Here is a 21665-nt window from a genome sequence, read left to right as displayed (position 1 = left end):
GGACCTTGCTTGTCCATTCTTTCAAACGCCCACAAAATATGTGTACATTAGCTGCCAGCTGAAGAATCCAGCCCTATTTCTTGTTGGTGAGGTCTGGCTGATTTTAAGTGCCCCAAGTATGTTCATAATGGCTTTAAAAAGAGCTGCTTGGACATTTCCCTCACAGCTAAACCATTCTCCCAGCACTTGTGCAGTTTTCTGTGATTAAATAGGTGACCTCTTTGTGCCCTATTGTTTACTCTGGAATTTCTGTAAACTCAAGTATTTATTTATTTTGACATCAAATAAGGGAAGCTAAAATACTGTAGGAAAATACTACCTGAACTAAGAGCACCATTCATAATTGCTCTTCCAGATGTAAGCAAAAGCTGATTTAAGAAGAATTGTGCTTGCGACCCAAAAATCTGTCTTAAACCTTTTAACATGATTTCACAAAGATGTCTCCAGTGTAGCATTACTGCTTATACAAATGCACTTAACGTATAAATCAATTAAACCAGGAAAAAAAGGTAGCTGAAAAATAGATCACTGATTGCAAATTCAAAAGTATTTCCATGGGATTTAAAAAACAGCAGGATCCAATATTTAAAACAAAAACACCCAACCCAGAAAAAGACCAAGCCACCTAGTACAGTGTTTATTTAGATGCACAAAAGCTGTGATAAATTAGAGAAGGTTAGTTAGGCAGATACTACTAATTGACTGCAAGGACAGGACTGCATGACTCGAGACGGCAGGTACAGTACAAGTTACCAGAATGATTCTTGGTGAAGCTGCAGAAGTCTTGGCATTTCTGCCAATAAACAGATTCTATAAATGGTGAAGAAAAAAAAAAAACAAAACAAACAAAAAACCAACACTTTAGAATGTGGCATCTGGGTTCTGCTACTGTCATCTAAGAGAAGAAATAGATTTTAGTAGGTAGAGGAGAAAAGTTACTCTATAGTGGTTTTTGGTTTACAGCAAGAGTTTTAACTGTCTACTTTTAGTAAATTTTCTTGAAAGGAAATGACAATGATTTCTGTACTATGTTTTTTCCTATAAAACCCTAAAAGGCAAACAAATATAGTATGCTTGACTGTGGGTTTTTTAGTGGGTAGAAAAGGGTGGCAGAATTTGACTGGATTGCGGTCTAGAAACAAATACACTTTTTGCTCTATTGCCAATTGTGAGGTCTGAAGTATGTGAATACCTCAGTAGAGTAAAAAATCAGAGATTTAAGTTGAAACAAATTAAATTATCCTACACATGAAGGCTACTTTCACAGTTAACACAGCATTTTCTTCTCCTGCCCTTTCACACTGACTGGACATTGCTCCTAATAGTGACCACAAGAATGAGAGAGGATGTTGGTTCTTGTGGAAACGGTGGTTTGGCAACAAGATGAACTTGGTCCATTCTTCCCTGCTGATCACCAGTGGATCATAAAGACATTAGATCCCCTGAGGTTTGGCTGTGTTTGAAAGGAAAAAAAATAGTGGTTACCTTTCATATAAAGAATCTCACTGTCCCACGCCCCATTGTTTCTATCTGCTTCAGGGTAAGAAAAGTAAATACTTCATTTTGTTGTGTTCTATCACCAACTTCCCCCAGTATGGAAGTCAGCCCTGTAGGCTAATGATGGCATTCAGTAGTGGTAAATCAATCCATATCTACTTTAAAAATCATGCTTGTTTAGCAGTTTTGCTTATTTCTCTACTAGGATTTGAAAAAAAAAAATTCTCCGGTCCAACAGCATTACAAACATTGTTTCCTTTGGAAGACCCACAAATATGACTGGCTTCATACCACACAAAAATGCTCAAATGAAGGAGGGTAACATCCACCTATTTATAACCACCCAGTGTTACCATGTAAGGCTGAATGAATTAAAAAAAAAAAAGTTCCAGAACTCACAGGAATCTCTATAAACTTTGCTCTCTAGGAGACAAAACAATAACATTCAGCCCAAATTAAAACGTTTTTTGGTCTTAGATTGGATCAAACTATTTTAGGTGCAATTATACTGGACCTTCTGTTTTTCAGTACTATGAAAGGTCTTTTTTTACATTTCATAAAGCTTTAGAGAGAAACATAGTTTAAAGCTGAGTACAGCTAAAAAATATAAACAATCAACCTTTTGCTATTTACTACTTGCAACCTTAAGCCAAAATACAAGCCTCCCATACAGCTTCTTCTTCCTGATTCCTTCTAAAAGCTGTAATCAGTGTATAATTTGCAATGTGTTTCCTCCTCTTGCTTTTCTCTCTACTTGCTGAATTTGCAATTAATAAATTGTCCACTTCAAGGAATGAGTCTGAGGCTGAGACAAATGGATTTTCTTGTTTCCGTTTTGCTTCTTTGCTCTTCAGGTTCCCAAAATACAGGGGCTGTCGAGAATCAATACTGCTTTGAAAAAAAATGCCAACAATTTTTTACTGACAGTCTGACCAAACTGAGGTATTCAATGAAATGCAGTGCAGGACAGTAATAAAATTTTGGCTCTATTTCCTCAGGGCGTGCTACAACAAGAAATACTCCTAAAATATGAGGGGCATTATCCAGGGAGATTTTCAAAGTGAGCTTATGTGTGCCTTGAGACAGGTCAGATGAAGTAAGAATTGGATTAGATTCACCAAAAGCAGCTTATTTCAAGGACTGAAGTGTGGCAAATCAGTAGGGAAGATAGAAAGATGATTATCAAAACAAAACTGCATCAGAACACAAAGAAACCCCAATATTTCAAAAATGATAGCCTTAAAAAATCCAATAAACAAGTAAACAAAAAATCCCAACCAGAGATAGAGGCCTGTGTTACAAAGATCTAAATTGTGTGGAAGAGATGTTGAAATGGATTTTCGGACAAGCTAAATATAATCATTCACAAAAAACCTTAATATTTGAATTCTTTTTGGAATAGTTCTAGCATACTAGAGACACATTCCTCTTGTGCTCCTGGTATATAAATTAAGGATAGAAGACACAAAATTAATGCAGCTGCTTCAAGTGTAAAATCAAAACAAAAGTGCTTTCATTTGTCCCATCTACCAAATTCTGACATGGAAAGAAGAGTAAGAGAAATCTGATATTGGTCATAGAAAGATTAACTAAACTCAGCAATAATAATATTAAAATAATAATAAAAATATTAGTAACAAGGAATACATTTGCTTCTACTTAATTTCAAAATGGAGAAAAGCTAATTAGAGGAGTCTTCATTTTGAGGGGACATTTTTCTTTAGATAAGAAGAAAAGTGTAAAGTTATATGTACTAAATATTAATTTTCACAACCCAAAAGACACAGTTGTGCTTTAAAGACAGAGTGAAATTGTAATTATCTAATTTGGCTTGGTAAGAGCTACTTTTTCTTGGCTTTTTGCCCAGAATACACTTATTCCTTCTGCAAAAAAACAATATATCAAATTCTAAAACAGGAAAGGAACACACTACAGAGATGCAATACAAGAACACATTGATGATAAACATACTTGTGGATTACTGCCTGCAGTAATCCAAATTTACATTAAGCTGTACAAAGAAAATAATATCTTGAAAGTAAAAATAAGCGAAATCTTCAATTTATTGACAAAACAGGAGCAGGCACTCCCGGCCTCAGAGCAGGTTTGAACACCACCCTGGAAAGAACCTCTTGAAGTCCTGAGAATCTAAACATTCACTTTTAGCATTACAGAAACCAACCAAATAGCTGACTAAAACTTTATAAAAACTATTGAATGCACCAACATTAACATAGAATATTGAGGTGTGTTAGGGAGACTTTTATCCCCTCTACATCCAAGAAGAAATTTTACCATCAGACTGACTGATATAAGGGTCTTTAGCTGGGATAACACTGTGGTAGAAGATTAACTAATGCAAAAAACAAGCCCTTAATTGCTGTTTTTGCCTGCTGAGTATGAATGTTTCAGAAACTTCTATCAAACTGTCAAATTTTATAGTGCTCAGCACACAGGCACAAGCTTTTTTTCCCATGGTATGTATTAGAAGAAGACTGATGAAGTTGTATGCTATTCACCCTTCCAAAAAATCATGTCCTATAACTACCTTCAGGAACATTGCAGTCAGGTATAATGGGACACAAAACCTACACCATAATGTCTCTTCATTTTTAATAATATTTTTGGGAGGCCCTGGCACAGGTTGCCCAGAGAAGCTGTGGCTGCCTCATCCCTGGAAATGTCCAAGGCCAGGTTGGACATGGCTTGGAGCAGTCTGGGGTAGTGGAAAGGTTTCCCTGCCCATGGCAGGGTGGAAATGGATGAGCTTTAAGGTCCTTGCAAGCCAAACCAATCTGTAATTCTGTGATCTTATCTTTCTTCATGTAGTATGGAACAGGAAACTGCTGCAGTGGCACAATGTTACATCTTTTTCATTCTATGACTTTTAATGTACTGCTCATTAAGTATCTTTCTACTAGATACTGACACAGTTCTGTTCACAACAGAGGTTCAGTAGTGAAATTAACTGGTTGTTTTCCCAGTTCATCACAATGTGTCATTCACAGCTCAGCTGACTGCCCTTCCTTTGGCCTCATTATGCCATGTCCTCTCATAGAAGGGCACAAAGGCTTATCTCCTCCTGCCCAGCCCAGGGCTGGCAGGATCCTCACTGTCCTGCCAGTTCCTGATTCATTTCCATGCTTCTCAGCACAAGAAACACAAGGAGAAGGGCCACAAGTTGATGAGTGTGGAGCAGGTCTCTGATGAGGAGAGACTGCGGGACCTGGGGCTGTTTGTTCTGGAGAAGAGAGGACTGAGAGGGGACCTCATTAATGCAGATAAATATCTCAAAGGAGTACCAAGAGCAGGGACCAAACTCTTTCCAGTGGTACCCACGGACAGCACGAGGAGCAAAGGCCATAAACTAAACCACGAGAAGTTTCATTTTAACATGAGGAAGACCTTCCCATTGAGGATGGCAGAGCACTGCAACAGCCGCCCAGGGAGGGTGTGGATACTCCCACTCTGGAGACATTCCAAAGCCACCTCTGGTCACCTGCTCTGCGTGACCCTGTCCTGGCAGAGAGGTTGGACTGAGTGATCTCCAGAGGTTCCTTCCAACCCTCAGGATCCTGTGATTCTGGGATGACAATGAAGAGACACCGCTGCTGCTCTGCCACGCACCGAGCCTGTGGTCGGGCTGGGTGAGCAAACACGGACTGGGAACCAAAGGGCAAGGGGCTCCATGGAGGGCCGGGGGTGATGCCAGCCGTGATCCCAGCCAGCACGATTCCAGCCGTGATGCCAGCCGTGCTTGTAGCAGCTGCCCGGCAGGATCAGGAGCGGCGGGGCCGGCCCCGAGCCCGGCCGGGATGAGCAGCAGCACCCGGAGCTGCGGGGGCTGTTCCCGGCTCTAGGAGCTCCCTAAACACAAACAGAGCAGTCCAGAAAGTTTACAGAATAAATTCTGTTTATTCTCCAAAGGGCGCACAGCGAGGCTTCCCACAAACCGCGCTCAGGTGGTAATGACTCGCAATCTTTTGTAAAGCAAAACTCACACGGACCCGCCTATCTAATCCACGCTCTCCGCCTACCTAATGCATATTTATCCGGTGATGCAATCTTACGCAATGCTACAAACACAAGGTTGTTTCCTTCATTAAGCAACTCGTATTGTAGAAGTTATCTGACGCCATCAGTTGCGTTTACACAAGGTGAGACAACCCAGCCTGGGGACAGACAATCCAGCTCGGAGGCATCAAGGTGACCTCGGCCGCGGGGAGCGGGGGGGCGGCGGATCCACATCCGGGTGAGGCCGCGGGAGCGGGGACGGGCCGGGGCAGGCCGGCGGGAGCGGCGCTGGTCCCGGCTGGATGCGAGCCCTGCCAGCCCCGGGTCACAGCCCTGCCAGCCCCGGATCACAGCCCTACCCGCCCGGGTCACAGCCAGGAGCAGCGCTGGCCGGGCGGGCGGCAGAGCCCGGCTGAGGGATGGGCCCTTCGAGGTCCGGCTCCACCTGCCGCCATTCTCCTGCCTCCAGCTGCTTGCAGCTTCATCTGCTTCCTCCTGCCTCCACCTGCTTCCACCTGCCTTCATTTGCCGTCACCTATCTCCTCCTGCCAGCACCTGCCTTCTCCTGCCCTCCTTTTCCTGCTTTTTCCTGCCTTTTCCTACTTGCACCTGCCTTCTCTTTCGCTCACCCGCCCCCTCAGCTGCCTGCCCTGTCCGGGCCCTGCTGTGCCGCAGCACTGACCGCCTGTGTGGCGCTGGTGATGCCCTTAGTGATGGGGCATAAGGCTCGCTACAAAAGTGGATTTTAGAATTAGTACACAGGAGCCTGCCTTCCTTCCTTGCGCTTTCCTTCTCTGCACCAGACAGGGTGAAAATTGGTGTCCCTGTCAACGGGAGAACCCTTGGAGTAGTTCTCTAGCCCAGAGGTTTGGAAATCCTGGCTATGCATTCTTTGCTCTTCTGCTTCCAAGGCCAAACTGTACATGGCCAAGTTTTCAAACATTGTCCCGAATCTTTTAGTTGTGAAATATCCTGTGTGATTTTTCAGAGGTGCGTGGGCGCCTAGTATCTGTTACTGTAAATGGAGTTAGGTGTTGAAGTATTCCTGAAAATCTCTCTGAATATCAGGCATCTAAACCACTTTCTGTAAATCTGGTCTTTAAATATTTTAGGAGTTTTGAGACTTCTGATTTGTGTAACAGGGTTGATTGTGTCCTCTTGATACCTCAGCGGTTCTGTGCTGGGATATTGTCATTATGAGCTCTGCCTGCAGCTTTGGTTCTTGTCAGTAGACTCTAGTTTATTTCATAAGCAGTTTTTCTTTCCTGTCTTAGCAATTCTTGTTGCCTGTCAATTGGATACTGTGAACGCCTCTTTAGCCACCTTACTGCAGCATTTTAGTGGAACTTCGGGTAGTGTTTGTCACAGTGCTTGAACACCTGTTTCAGTAGATCTGCTTAATAGTTTTTGTTCTCAGCACTTCCTGGTTCTTTGCCCTTCTGTTCTTCAGATTTTGCTCTTCCACCATATATTTTTTGAATATATGACCATGATCTGAGTGCCTCCACATCCATTTCTTGACTGTCTAAAGTAAATGTTGATGCAAATGTTGTAATTACTTCCTTGTTTTTCCTTCAGGGCCTATCAGTTTCTCACTCCCTAATACTGGAAGCAGACTGCTGACCATCCTCAAACACAGACTGCAGGGCAGACAGTCTGTTGAGTGCAGTAGTGCTCATGCTGGTAGGATCTGAAAGAAGAAAATCACAGTAGCGTTTGAACAGGTGATGCTTCGAAGCTCAATGAAGGGTAGATAATCCCAGAGCCCTTTTTCAGAGCCTCTTAAAGAGATTCTTAAGCATATTTTGAAAGGATGACAATTAAATACAGGAGATAAGTTTATGTGCTCTGTGCCTCAGTGTGTCTGTGTGAATTGTTCCACCAGTAACACTTCCTGCTGTTAGTCTGGGACATTGAAGCTGAGATGGTGATTTACTGAGGGGGTGGATGGGTCATGTGCACACCAGATTGAGACAATTGGCATTAAAATAGGGTCTGTTGCCTTTGGATTTGTTTTCATCCAAATCTTTCTCTGACCATTGTTATAATTAAGTTTAAGGCTTCCTACCAGCTTGATTCTACCTGGAATGGTTGAAAACTGAGCATACCAGATGACACATTTGCTTCTGTTGTGTTCACACAGAAACTGGATTTGGAAGCACAGTGATCAGACTGTGCCTCACTAGACCTTCCAGTGCAGTTTTAGTCCTTTTGCAACTGATTACGAGCTCTTTTACTAGTCTTATTGCAACTGATAAGGAGTTCTTTTACTGTTTTCTGCATGTCTTTGAAAACAGCCATGGGCTGTTGGGCTAGCTCCACATTTCTTTCCAAGTGACACAGAGCTTGGTGAAGAATATCTGCTGTCTGGGTACTGTTAGCTGCTTCTGTGGTGTCAGGCTGATGACAACCATGCAGATTTAGAGATGCCAAAATGCAGTTATGCTATGAGGCATATTTCTGCTCCAGAAGAACAATTGAATTGCAATCTTAAGGGCAATAACTCCCCAAATCTTTACGACACTGCTGAGACAGATACCTAAGCTTGGCATCTCTCTGAGGGCTTGGCTGGATTACACTGAAAACCTAGCTTCCAGAAAAGCTTGAAACAGCAGGTGGGAAAAGTTGTGTGGTATGATGGAAACACACTTTCTGTGAGTCCTGAAGTGTAAAGGTCACAGTGCCTTCCTGCCCACGTTCAGGTATTTGAGGTGTGGTTTGTGTGTGCAGGGCCTGATATCCTCGTGTGTAGTGTGATCTCCTGCTGTCCATCTGTGCAGTGCTTCATGCTCAAGTGCCCTTACAGGGAAGCTTTTTCTGCTCAAGGAAAACTAATTTGGTTATAATAATGAAAGAGAAAAATTCTTGTTAAACCCGTCTTGATACTCAGAACTTTTACTGCTGGGTTTTTTTTGTATGTTTGCTTTTTGTGTAGGGCTTTCCCCTCAGTACACTCCAAGTCTCAGGCTACAGAATGAATTTTAAGTCATGTGGACTAAATCTACCTTTTAGTGCAGTGTAAGTGGCAAATCATCTTAAAAAGTTTTTCAAGGTGACTTTCAGACACTGTATTTTAATATCTGTTGCATTTCATTGCTGTGTTACTTTGATATTTATAAATGTAAGAATATATCAGAAATTCCAAGTGCAGACTTGTTTTTCTTTTTGCTACCTCATACTTCTAAAGATTTAAGATTTATGTGGAAATAACCCCTACTGGCCTTGGTAAAAATAAGTACCTTAAATTTGAAGGTTGGATTTATCTTTTCTGATAAGGCCTCTTGCAACCCCAGTCTTCCCTCATCACTTTTTATCCTTTAAGCAAAGTATCTGCTCTCCAGACCTGAGTCTTCAGAAGTAGTACTATTGTTATATATAAAATTTAAGTGACTTGTAATTTTCTTAATGTAGGAGTATATTATCTAAACTTTCTTGGCATACAGTAGAATTTGTATGACTTTGTCCTGGAAAGTTGGGATTGACCAATGTGAAGAATTTTGCTTTTCTGCCATAGCAGGCTTTTTTTCCTTTTCATTGTTCAGTTGGCAGATTTATTTTAGGTGTGACTGAAATGAATTCTGGGGGTGCTGTCCATTCTTTCAATTAAACCATTAAAAATGTAAATTCCATTCTAGGGAGTGGTTGGAGAAACAGAATTATATGCCCATAAATTTCTTTCTAAGTAATCACAGAGGACTTTCTGAATTAAGAAAAAAGTGAATTAAGTTTTTTTACTTACACATACAAGTGACAATGGATGTTCCTCAAGTGGTTTTCAGGGATGTAATTTTCATAGAGTTTTTCTGCAGTTTTCCATCAGATTTATGTCACATCTGTGTCTGCCTTAAGTTTGTTGGCATTCATGAGGCTAAAATTTCCTGTGATAACCTTGTTACAGACACTGTCTAGTAAATATTCCCATCCTTTGAATCACAGCTAGAGGAATGGACATAATATATAAAAAGTTATTTTGGATCCTCAGAAAGAGAAATAGTTATCATACCTATATTATGCCCATAAGAGAAAAGCAGGTTTTTGTATTTGTCATTGGAATGATAAAAATTCATTCATTTGAACGTCTTTCAGAGAAGAATTTGGAAATGGATTTGGCTTAAAATATGTCTTACGTTTGCAAAAGTTCGAAGTTTTATTTTTAAGAAAATCGAGTATGTCTAAACTATAGTGCTAATTTAGTACAAAAAAAAAATAAAACACCTAAAATCTCAGGTAGAACTCTGGGGTCTTTAAAAACCTTCCACTCAGTGAAAATGATATAGGGCTAAATCCTGATTTTTAGAGCTCCCATGCACAACTGGGGTAAGTTTTAGAATGTATAGAGTTTTCACCTGTTTAGCATCTTCCTTGATTAAAGAACCAAATTTGAACTTCTTTCTCTGATAACATATGGCATCACAATACTCAAATAGTCAGGCAAGTCTTCACTTCTAGTGAAACATAAGTCAGGTTCAGACCCGTTTTTCCAAAGACCCATTCAGACCCATTCTTCCATAGACTCCAAGAATATTCTTCTCATTTTAGTGCAGTCCTGGAAAAGATGGCAAATTTTTGTGCACATACAGAAATTGATTTTAGGTACCTGTGCAACAGTAATGGTTGGGGCTGTTTGTTTCCTTTCAGAAAAAGTAATTAAAATGCTAATGGCAGAGGTGGTTCCAAATTGAGACTTTTACTTCTCTTCAGCTTTCCTCTGGATGATAAGGCTGTAGCAGATCAATCAGAGCAATCTCTGCTGGAGGGTAGGTTGCTTACAGGAATACAGTTGGAATCTGGCACTAAGGGCTGACAGTATTTAAAACTTGGTATCTTTAAAAATGAAGGGTGTGCAAGCACATTTTGAAGTGCAAATCATCCAAACTCAAATTATTTCAGTGTGAAAACTAGTAATTTCAAGGTTGTAACCTTGGATCTATTACTAGAGCTGTTGCTTTTACTTCAACGAAGGACTTAAAAATGGATTTAATGTGCTGTTATTTCTAGAAAAGCAGTTCACAGGGGCATTGCTATCAGTGTTGGAGCGTGCTGGCTGATTGGGTTTCGTTTTTGTACAGGCTGGAGAATTGCACTCTGGCTAGGGACCATGGCATTCATGAGAGTTCTCAGCACAGCCACACCAAAGCGCCACATCTTCTGGTCTGAGTGGCAGATGAAAAATTCACAAATGGCAATCATCTCTTTCAAGTGACAAGTGTGTATGAAGATGGAGTGGAAATTCCATATTTCAGTACGGATATGGTAGAAGGCATGTCCTGTGAGGAGCAGCCAAGGACTTTGGGTTTGTCTAGTTTGGAGAGAGAGGCTGAGGGGTGCCCTCCATGAGGGTGGCCAGGCAGGGCAGAGGCATCCGGGTCGGTGCCCCTGGCGTGCCCATGTCTTGGAGTGGCTTGGACAATGCCCTTCCTAATGTGCTCTGACTTTTGGTGAGGGCTCAGGCGGTTGGACCAGATAATTGTTGTAGGTCTGTTGTAGCTGGAGCTATTCTGTTCTGTGAACACTCTGGGGAGGGGATGCAGCTGTGTGAGAGGATATTGAATAAATATGAGCTGAAAGGGATGACAGATGCTTGCCCTAAGCTGTGGACATTTCAAGAAAATCACTGCTGTAGACATCCTTGCTGTTGCACATGGGCTTTTGGACACAACAGCTGGAGGCAGAAGAAATCTGGAAGAAGGTGAACAGGTTTAGAGGTGCTTCATCAGTTAATAACCATGCTCACAAGAAAAGAATATGATCTCCTGCAGCGATACAGGAGCTAACTTAGTGCTGGAAGTAGTTTAACATTTAAAAACCCAGCTGAACAAACCCCTTTGTCTGGGAAGCAGAAACTAACAATCCATTACATCAATTCATAAGCAATTTGATCTCAATATACAAGATTATGAAAGGATTCTTTGTAATAACTTTACAAGTCTTAAAATTGGAAGCTCATAAGTAATTTTTTTGTCTCCTTTCCAGGTGTTTATGTTCAATTGAAATGATTTCACATAAAATTTAAATATTAAAAATAATAATAAAAAAACTTCCAAAGGTTCAGACATTATTTTGTTATCTAAACTTCCATTAGATTGTAAATAAACAAATGTACTAAATATTATGAGTTCATTCTGTGTTTCCTTGATGTTTATTCTGTGTCTCCTTAAGATTTCTGAATAAAGTGAATGCAGGTAAAAGCTATCCAACATTTCTGTGTATTGTTGCAAAAACTGGGTCTTGTAGTTCTTTATTCCTAAATACTTTGCCAGAACCCACTGCTAGAATTTTTTTATCTTAACGTGAGTTTACAGAAAGATGGAATTGCTTTACTTTGAATTTGTTTTAGTATCCATTTATATTAAATACCTATGTTTTCATATAAGTATCTTCTGTTTATTGCAGAACACAGTGATGTTTGGGATTTTTTAAATATTTCTAAGGAAGAGAGACCTACAGTCAAGTTCTTTGTGCTAGGCTTACTTTTTTCAAGATTTTAACAACACATTACTGTGTTACCGTTTTTGAGCTTAGTGTGTGTGTATAGAGAGAAATAAAGTGGAAATCCTGTCTCTGAGGATTGGAATTTAGTGTAGATTTAGATGGAAACCAAAATATTTTAGCATGCATTTGCCAGTTCAGCTTTTAAAAGGACTTTCCATGGGGTGCAGCTTCTGAAATAGTGCAGTAGTGAGTTTCTGAAGAGGTTTCCACATGATGCACATGCCACAGTCAGTTTTGCTTTTAGTTCATAAGCTGCCACACTGAAAAATCAGTTTCTTGGCCTGATCAACACATACTGAAGAAAAGTTGTACTTAGTTTGAAATCATGGAATTGTTAAGGTTGGAAAAGACTTTCAAGATGGTCGGATCCAACCATTAACCTCACACTGCCAAGTTCACCACTAACCCATGTCCCCAGGTGCCACATCCACACGTCTTTTAAATGCCTCCAGGCTTGGTGGCTCCACCACTGCCCTGGGCAGCCTTTTCCAGTGCTTGACCATCCTTTTGTGGAAGATTTTTTTTCCCCCAATATTCCATCTAAACATCTCCTGGTGCAGCTTGAGGCTCTTTCCCCTTTTCCCGTCTCTTGTTCCCTGGGAGCAGAGCCTGACCCCCATCTGGCTGCACTCTCCTGAGTTGTGGAGAGCCAGAAGGTTCCCCCCAGGCATCCTTTTCTCCAGACCAAACATTCCCAGCTCCCTCAGCCACTCTATTCACAACTTTCTGGGCCTGCTCACCCAGCCATTTGTTTTACCCAGCAAAGAGTGTACAGTTCAAGCCAGGAGCAGACAGTTTCTCTAGGTGAAGACATTGGAAAAAGATAAGTTCTACTAAAGTCCAGATAAAAAAATCCAAAGCCTTTCCCTCATCCAAAATGCAGGTGACCTTGCCACAGGAGATCAGGTCAGATCCTCCTTCTGTTTGTAGGTGGGAGAAATACTTCTAATATCCAGCCAATTGGGACCTGCCTAAATAGCCAGGACTGCTGGTACATGGTTGGAAGTGGCTCTGTGGGCTCTCAGCAGCTTGCTCAGCACCCTCAGGTGGATCCCAGCCAGCCCTGTAGATCTGTGCGTGTCTGAGAGGCACAGCAGCATCATCTTCTGGAATGTGGGCGTTCATTCTGCTCCCTCTCCCTCTCTTCCAGCTCAGGGCTGGCCACCATGGGGATACCTGGTCTTGCTAGTGGAGACTGAAGCCAAGACAGCACTGAGTACCGCAGCCTTTTCCTCATTCTTTCTCACTGTTATTTTCCACTGCATCCAATGAGGATGGAGATTTAGCCCTCCTTTTCTTCTTTTTGTATTTATAAAATCATTTTTGTGTTGTCTTTTGTGGCAGTGGCCAGGTTAAATTTTAGTTGGGCTTGGGCCCCCCTGAATTCCTGCCTGCAGAACCTCATGCCCTTGTTGCAGTCCTGATTCCCCTCTGCTGGGTTGGATTAAAAGGGCCAGCAATCATGAGACTTCTCCAAGTCGTTTAGAGAATATTTCATCTGTCTCCATCCTGGTTGGGTGGGCTGTAACATATTCCCACTGGGGTATCTGCCTTGTTCACCTTTCCTCTGATTTTTACCCAAAACACTTTCTGCCCCCACCTCCCCTTTTTTCTTCTTCTTTTTCTTTTTTTGTTTCCCCCCTCGGGACAAGTTCCTGCACATTTGTTTAGCACTGACGGACAATAGCATTGTAAACTGACTCTGGAGGGCGTCTCAGAAACTGAGTTTAAAACCACTTTTGTTTAATCCACTTAAAAAATATTCTTACAGAAATTCAGAGTTAATCACAGTGCGATGAATGATAAAATGAGATACTGATACTACGAGATTAAATTTATTATTAGGAGCTAAAAAATAGATTCTGCTTTACAACTTTCATAAATACTTTTTCTAATTAAAGAGTGCTCAAAAAGTGTGTGATACAGCTATTTAACTTCCATCAATATTGAAATTACCTGGGATTCAGTTGAATTATCCTTACAAATGCACTTATGAACTGCCTTTAATAAAGAGGCCTGACTTGCTCACTTTTTAGGGTTGAAAGAATGATATTGCTTTAAGAATCTTTAAGTGGAGAAGAGACAAGAACTAATATGCTTGAAAATTTCAAAAACTGAGTCAAATTATAATTATGTTTGGAAGCTGTTTCATTTAAATTGACTGTGTGCCCTGAAGACTTTTCTACACATAGATCCTTTTGTTTCACTATCTGAAAATAAGTGTGTTCTTTGTCTTTCTCTTTATATATATATACCTATATTTAGGTACACACACCTGTGTTGCTCCAGTTCTGTTTTCACAGTTGAGCAAAGTTAGTAGTTGTTTCTTTGGGTTTTGTTTTGTGTTTGTTTTTTTTCTTTTTTATTATAGCAAGTTGAAATAATGTAGTGTAAATCCCTAGTACTTTCAGAGCATACATTTAGAAGTTAGCCACGTTTGTCATTCATTTATGAGGGACCAAGGTAATACTGTTAAAAAGTGAACTTATCAGTAAAAGGTTTCAAAATGTTTTTACAAGATACTGGCTTGCTGAATTACCTCAGTGTATACCAGAGTGTGTTAAAGAAAGGTGGAAGAGGTTAATTTATTGAGTTATTGTGATGTGAACTTGTTTTTAGTAAAACAGATGAATATTGACTAGCAAGAGTACTCAAAAATAGTTACAAAAATGTAAATCACTTTTTACGAATTATGATCTAGATGTAGTATCTGTAAAACACACTTGGAAATGAAGTAATTCTCCTTCTAACATACTTGAATTTCTTTTTCTATTTTTTTTAAAAAAAGGAAAAAAGTTAACAAAGTTGTTGCAAAAACAGAATACATTTTGATTGTAAATGGTTGTCTTCCAGTAACATCTATGCTAAAATCTTTCCAATTTCCTCATAGTGTAATCTGATTAGACTATCTAGTTAATAAATAAGGGTTTTGTGGAGGTTTTTTTTTAAAGATTTTTTTAATGTTAATTTTTATGTCAGCATTGAATCCCATGGAAAAATTATTGTATTTAAAAAGTTATGTGTATTTAACCTGGTTTAACTTTACATGACTGCAGAATATGTGAAGTTGGTCAAGCTAACAAAGGATGGAACACTGACAGTGTCTTTGGTACATTAGGGGCTAATGATTCGTTTTGGCTTATTAATCCAGTCCAGGTTCCTCCATAAGGTTTGAATTATAAACCCACACCCCAAATAAAAAAGTGAGGGAAGGCTGAAAGGAGACCAGCAGTCTCAGAGTTGAGTTTAGTTCTAGTCTTAGGCAGACTAGAACAGGCAGGCTCCTGGTCAGAATTCTGGTGCCAGCCAGCCAGGCTCCCTCCTGAGCAGCTGCTCTCATGAAGTGCACTGGGTTTGAATTTCTTAAAATTATTTTGCCGTTTAAAAGGGTTTTTTATTTGTTCCTATTTAGTGAAATGCTTTGCAATATTAATTTTTTGTGTAAGTTGTGCAGTGTGCCATATTTGTCCTGGGGAAAGTAGTCATTTGATGATAGGAATAACCTATTAATTATGAAAGAAGGAAGATAGTTGTGAGTTTTTTAGTTGATTTTTTTTACAATCATATATTTTAGAAGATGGCTGGATTATCTTGAGGTTGGCCATTCACATACATTTCTTTGTCAAAGCTTCTATAGAAGATTATAGTTATCAGCTGAAACTTTAAATTGCTAAATGTGTTGGGTTTTTTTTAATTACTATTGAGTGTAAGTGTAGGGCATTAATGGTTATTGTTGTGATATTCAAGTTTTTTCTTGCTGACTTTAGTCAAGCAGAACTTGTTTTCACTGGGAATTTTGCTGACTGAAGACTATGTAATTGCCCAGTAATTAACATAGTTAAAAGATATCACTCTACGTGTAGTTTGCACTTTGGAACCCAAATGTTCTGTCGGTTTTCGCAGCATTGCCAGAAGGGATACTTTTGCATAGCAATTTGAATAAATTTCAGTAGTTCTCTTTAAACAGTTCTGGTTTCAAAAGCCATTAGGCTCTGTGAATATATAAGGCCCTTGTTACCTTAAATAATTCCATGAATTCTCAAATATATTATTTCTAATTTCACTGTGTGCTTCTGTAAATAACTGTCTGCTACAACTTGTTACTGTTTTGTTCTGGTATATGTATTCTACATGCATAGAAGTTTTATACTTTAGGATGAATATCTGTTAGGCATGCATTTACTTCCAGTTTAGCAAAGGTCTTAGAGCACTTACAGAATTGTGGTTTAAAATAAATTCAAGCTGGGAGAAGGAAAAATTGGTTTCTTTTAAACTGAGAAGATGTGGAGCATTTTGCTTTTGTCTGTTTGTTTGGGGTTGGGGGGGAGTTTAACTCTTCTTGAATAAGGAAATAATTTTTTGCTTAATTGTTAACTGATGTGTGATATTCTTGATATGTGCCCTCCTCACTTACTTGGTCCTTAAATGTCCTGGTAACTTGCTGAGTATGGAACCCCTTAAGAAACGTCTCCCTCTTTCTGAGAAGGGCCTGGTAGTTCTGACAAATATTTGTCAAAAGCTTTGGGCCTGGAGTAGAGCTGTATTCTAGAAATGCATAGCACAAAGAATCAACCTGAAGTGATAAATTATTTTAAAATATTGTGATCTGGTTAAAAGAAAAGCATTTAGGTGTTGAGCTCAAATCCTGTTTTCGCTCTGGCCTAATCTGGAGTCTCTGTTTGCAGCTCCCTCAGCATATTCCAAAGGCATTGATGGCAATCAGCCCTTCCTGTGACAAATAAATATTTTATATTTTTTGATTGCAACAGAGAACATACAATTATGATAATATCCATTTGGTCAAAGGTCATGTGATGAAAAGTGTTGTGTTGCATGCTCTAGGAGCAGACCAAAAATGAAGATGAAAAAAAGGAAGATAATGTGCACAGACATTCTGGCAGCAGTGTTTTCTGTTGGAAAGCACATTAGCATTTTCATTTTACTTGTTTGTGAGTTGGGAGTTGGACAATGTGAAGCCTCTCCAGTTTGCTTCATAAGAGTCATATGAAAAGGAATTTTAAGTCATGTTGTGAGTTGCTTCTTCACAAACCAGACCATCTCTTTGGAGAGCATGGAAAATCAAGTTAATCGGCTTAATATGTGAACAAAAAGTCATCAAGTCTTCTTTTTAAGTATTAGCAAAGGGAACAAAAGGTGCAATGATGATCCATTCTTCTTTCTGTGTGGGAGGGAGAGTAATATCTGGCTTTTTCTGCTTCTAACAGTATATCTAGAGCTTTCAAACAAAGGATTAAAAGGGTTTTTTTAAATGACCAGTTGTGTTGTATTTCAGTTTTTGCATTTTAAACTTCCATAAAATCTGAATTTCTAATAGGTGATTTGGGCGAAATTAATATTATTAGCGTTATTTAAGGTTTTCTTTTTCAAGACCAGCAACTGAGTCATATAAAATCAGAAGGACTTGAAAATCTGAGACATAATCCCATGTCAGAGAAATAGGTTAGTATCTTTTTCTTGCCTGAAATGAGTACCTTGTCCTGTGAGAGGTGCTGTGTTTTCAGGGTTTGGAGGAAGCTGAGGGGAGTTGTTTTATTAATTGAAAAAGTGAGTCTTCCAGTCCATTAGGAGACATAGAGGAATGATAAAAGAATGCTGTGCATTTTTATTTAGTACAATCCTATCTTAATTAATGTATTTATTTAGTATAATCCTATCTTACAATATGCTGCTGATTTTGTGGGGTTTTTTGGTTCTTTGCGGTTTTCGGTTTGTTTTTTTTTTAAGTGTCCATGGTCATGTGTCAGCTTTTCTAACACAAGATTAGAATAACTTGTACACACTGACATTTCACAATTTTTGTGAATTGTCTAAAGAGTATCTTTTTCATAATATTTAGCTATCAGGTTTATTGATTATCCTTTATATTTAGATATTTACTATCTTATTTTACTATTAATTAAGAGAAAAAAGGTAAACATTAAACATTTTTAAGTGCATAACAAGATGATCTACAGAATTTTTCTTTTTTTATTTAAAGATTCTTCTTCTTGTGAAGGAGTGTTGGTTTTTAGAATAAGTGATTCACTCAGCACCAGATTTTCCTAGGTAGTGCATCATGCCAAAACCTGGTATTACCCTGGGTTTGGTTTTGTTTAGTTGGGTTTTTTTTCTTTTTGTTTTCCTGTAAAGCATATATTCCTTCTTAATGTGAAAGGTCTTGAGCACTCTTTCATAACATTAATGACATTTATTAGTGCAAGTTACCACACATCCATATGAGCATGCATTCAAAGACTAGATTTTTGTTTGACATGTTGTTATATTAAGTGGTGTTGCTGTGATGCTCTTACTGTTACTAAGATTGTGTCAAACCTTCTATTTTCACATACTTGTTCTGTGACAAAGTTCGCTTGAGGCAGAACTTGGTGCCTTTTACTCTTGGAAAGCTTCTCCATTGTGCAAACACCTCTTTTTAAGTTCTGTTAAAGCACATTACTGTGATTTGCTGGTAAAAATAATTGATTGCATTTGCTAATGCTGCTTATTAACAGTAACATGGAGAAGCAGGAGAATTTCAGTTGTCAGTCTGAGTTCTTGAAGCTCTATAATATTTTAAGTGGGAATGCATTTGAAACATGTGACCCTTTCTTTTTGCTTTTAAACTCTCCATTTCTTAAGTTTATCAGACATGAACTGTAGAAGAAGGCCATGGTTTGTTCTAGCATTCCCAAACTCTTAACAGGAGGCATTTCTGTACCCTCTATTTGCTTCTAGGTAGAAAGATTGTGTTCCTAAATCAGTGCTGTAGAAAAATCAAGCATATAGTTGGAGTGACTGGTTGCATGAAATTCTTGGAACTGATGTCAGCTCTTCTCTTTAGAGGGAAGCCCTGAATTGCGAAGCACTATGTCTTTTCAAAGGCTGAGAGGAGGATAAAGGCTGAGACTACTGAAATTGACTCAAAGAGCTATTGATTCATAATAAAGCGTTAGACTTTTCTTTTTGAGAAAAAGAGTTGTTATTTGTAATTGTCTTGCCATGTTCATGATCAAATAATACCATTTAATGATTCCTAGGAAAGGTTTTGAATAAATTAATGAATTAACAAAGTAATTTATTACTTCCAAAGAAGAAGCATCCCCATGCAGTTTTGCTTTCTCGTCGGGATATTTTTTCCTTAATGCCAAAAGTTCACCTCAGCCTTTTTCAAGAATCATTTCTCTGAGGTACAAAGATTTATGTTAAGACATTTTTTCTTTGAACTCATGATGAAAATAATTCTTAGAAACATAAACTCATAGAATAGTTTGGGTTGGAAGTGGTGTCAAAGCTCATTCATTTCCAACCGCTGCCATGATCAGGGGCACCTTCCACTATCCCAGGATGCTCAGAGCCCCATCCATCCTGGCCTTGGGCACTTTGAGGGATGGGGCAGTCACAGCTTCTCTGGGCATCCTGTGCCAGGGCCTCACCACCCTTACAGGGAAGAATTTCTTCCTGATATCCAATCTAAGCATCCTTTCTGTCAATGTGAAGCCATTCTGCCTTGTCACTCCAGGCCCTTGTCAATAGTCTGTCTCCATCTTTCCTGTGGGCTCCCTTCAGGTACATTTCATTAGGCTTTCACTTTTTATTCCTCCTACAGCAATGAAGATTCTAGAGCTACTCTTTCCCTTTCATGCTCCTCTCTTGAGGTTGGTTCTTCTGCCATCAACAAACCCACTCTGAAATGATCTTGGACAGATGTTGGTAGTTATGAGTACGGTTCAGCTGAAGAACAATGTCAAAAGTGGATTCACTTTTTCTTTTAATGATACTCTTGTGGATCAAACTGAATACATTGAAACAAAGACCATCCATGGAAGGAGCATTTGGAAGTTTTCTAATCCAAACCACTGTGTAAAGCAGATCTGGTTAGAACAGGTGGGTCAGGGCCCTGTCCAGTCAAATTCTTTGTGATTATCCTCAGGAATAACTCTTTGTGGTAGGGTGATTCTTCAGGGTAATTCCTTGTGATTATCCTCACGTCCAACATCTTTGTGGGCAGCCTGTTCCAATATCTGGTCACAATTTTCACTATTCCAGCTTCTGTCCTAAGAGTTTTGTCCTAATCCCAGTGCAGCTCTGAGAGCAGCCTGGCTCTGTCTTTTAGAGGCCTGTGTTCAATTTATGGGTTCCAGTAAAATTAGAATACTTCAAGAATAAGAGTTTTTAGTCTACCATGGTCACTTTTTCTTCAAGCATTTGTGGGACTCATAGTGTCTGATCTTTGTGACCTAATTAGCACATGACAAGTCAGCTTTTCATACCTTTCTCTTTTTTAAATTTTTTTTTTTATTTTGTTGTAGGATACAAACTAAATTCCAGACCTTCTGATTATCGTTAGTCTGAATCAGGTTTCAGAGATAGTTGTTCTGGACTTGATGTTGATTAATTGTATGTATTGCCTGGCTGTACTTAACACAAATGTTTAATTCCAGTTTAATTCAAGCTGCTTTCTGAGATTTTTTTTGAGTGGGTGGGGAGAAGAATTGGCAAAAGGAAAGGGATTTCCTCCAAAACACACTATGTTTGAATTGTATCCAATTTGCCAGAATTCTCACAAAAGTTCTTGTGCATTTTGTAAAAATGTGTGGCTTTTGAAGGAAAAGGATATTTGTGATAGAGAAAGCTTAGAGAAGGCCAATAGAGAAATGTGGAAAATAGTTAACTGTGTGATTTCTTATTTTTATAAAGCAAAAACTAGCCTTTCCATGTTCTGGTCACAAGAAACCAATTATAATGAAGACTGAAGCTCTAACCCTTGAGTTCCTGAAATTGTTAGAATTAAGTCTTGGGAAAGATAGGTTCTGCAGCTATTGAAATATGCTGAATAATACTGTATTTTAATATTTCTGCTGGAGTAGGTAATGTATTACTTGAGACTATCTTTGGATATCTAGAGAGAAGAAGCTGGTATTTTTAAAGTAGATGATTGTCAAAGGTGGGGGAAATCTCATAGAACATGGGTTTCCCAGTTTTCTCTGTTAGTTTCTTCTAGGATATGGTTGAGACATTGACAGTTTTTGAGTATGTTTTCCACACAAGGCTGTGGTGCTGTAGGTTGTTTTTTTTGCCCCCTCCTTTTTAATAAGTGAATTTGAAAACCAGTAGTTGCCCTCTCTGTAGGAGCTCTCAGAGCTCATTTTCCGCTTGTGGGTAAAAGTGGAATTCTTAATTTCTTTTTGTGTGGTTGTGTTTGAACTATGGAAGCGAAATAGACTTCAAATTTGTGTTTCATTGTTTTTTCCTGCTTTGCTCACTGTTTAAAAAAGCCAAAAGGTATATGCCGAAGAATAGTGCCCTCAAATTCTAAAGAAATTTTTGTGGAATTGATTTTGTGGATTATCTTCATACCAGTTTTTGTGGAGTTTCTGAGGATTTTTCTCATACGAGTTCAGTACCTTGAAGATGACAATATTATTTCTAACGATTATTCAAGTTTCTTTAATAAAGGCTATATGAAACTCAGGTGTTTATTTATACAGTGTGGTTCTTTTTCCTTCTGAAAAGGCTTTTAACATTTGGAGAGGCAGATATGGAAGTCGTACAAATCATGTAAGATGGTCTTACTACATGAAGCTGATACAAATGCTACAGCTTTTTCTGTAACTGTTTTGTTACTTGCAGCATTGGCAACTGAAAGTAGAGTTATTTGAAAA

The 21665-nt window shown here is 39.1% G+C and overlaps 1 protein-coding gene across 4 annotated transcripts in view; it reads left to right on the top strand.

The window, feature by feature from the left end:
- The first annotated feature begins 5424 nt into the window (after nucleotides 1–5424).
- CCDC91 (coiled-coil domain containing 91) overlaps nucleotides 5425–21665 on the top strand; it is a 115617-nt gene continuing 99376 nt past the window's right edge. The window contains exon 1 of one of the 4 annotated variants that reach the window (XM_064421073.1): nucleotides 5425–5654. The gene's annotated coding sequence lies outside the window, so the exon portion shown is untranslated. Of the gene's footprint in view, nucleotides 5704–21665 lie in introns of all 4 variants that reach the window. The other 3 variants (XM_064421074.1, XM_064421072.1, XM_064421070.1) reach the window with 3 other exon arrangements.

Source organism: Passer domesticus, chromosome 5 (assembly GCF_036417665.1).
Source record: "Passer domesticus isolate bPasDom1 chromosome 5, bPasDom1.hap1, whole genome shotgun sequence".
Taxonomy (NCBI): Eukaryota; Metazoa; Chordata; class Aves; order Passeriformes; family Passeridae; genus Passer; species Passer domesticus.
The sequence above is the reverse complement of the archived record's forward strand: the minus strand, read 5'-3'. Positions and strand labels throughout refer to the sequence as shown.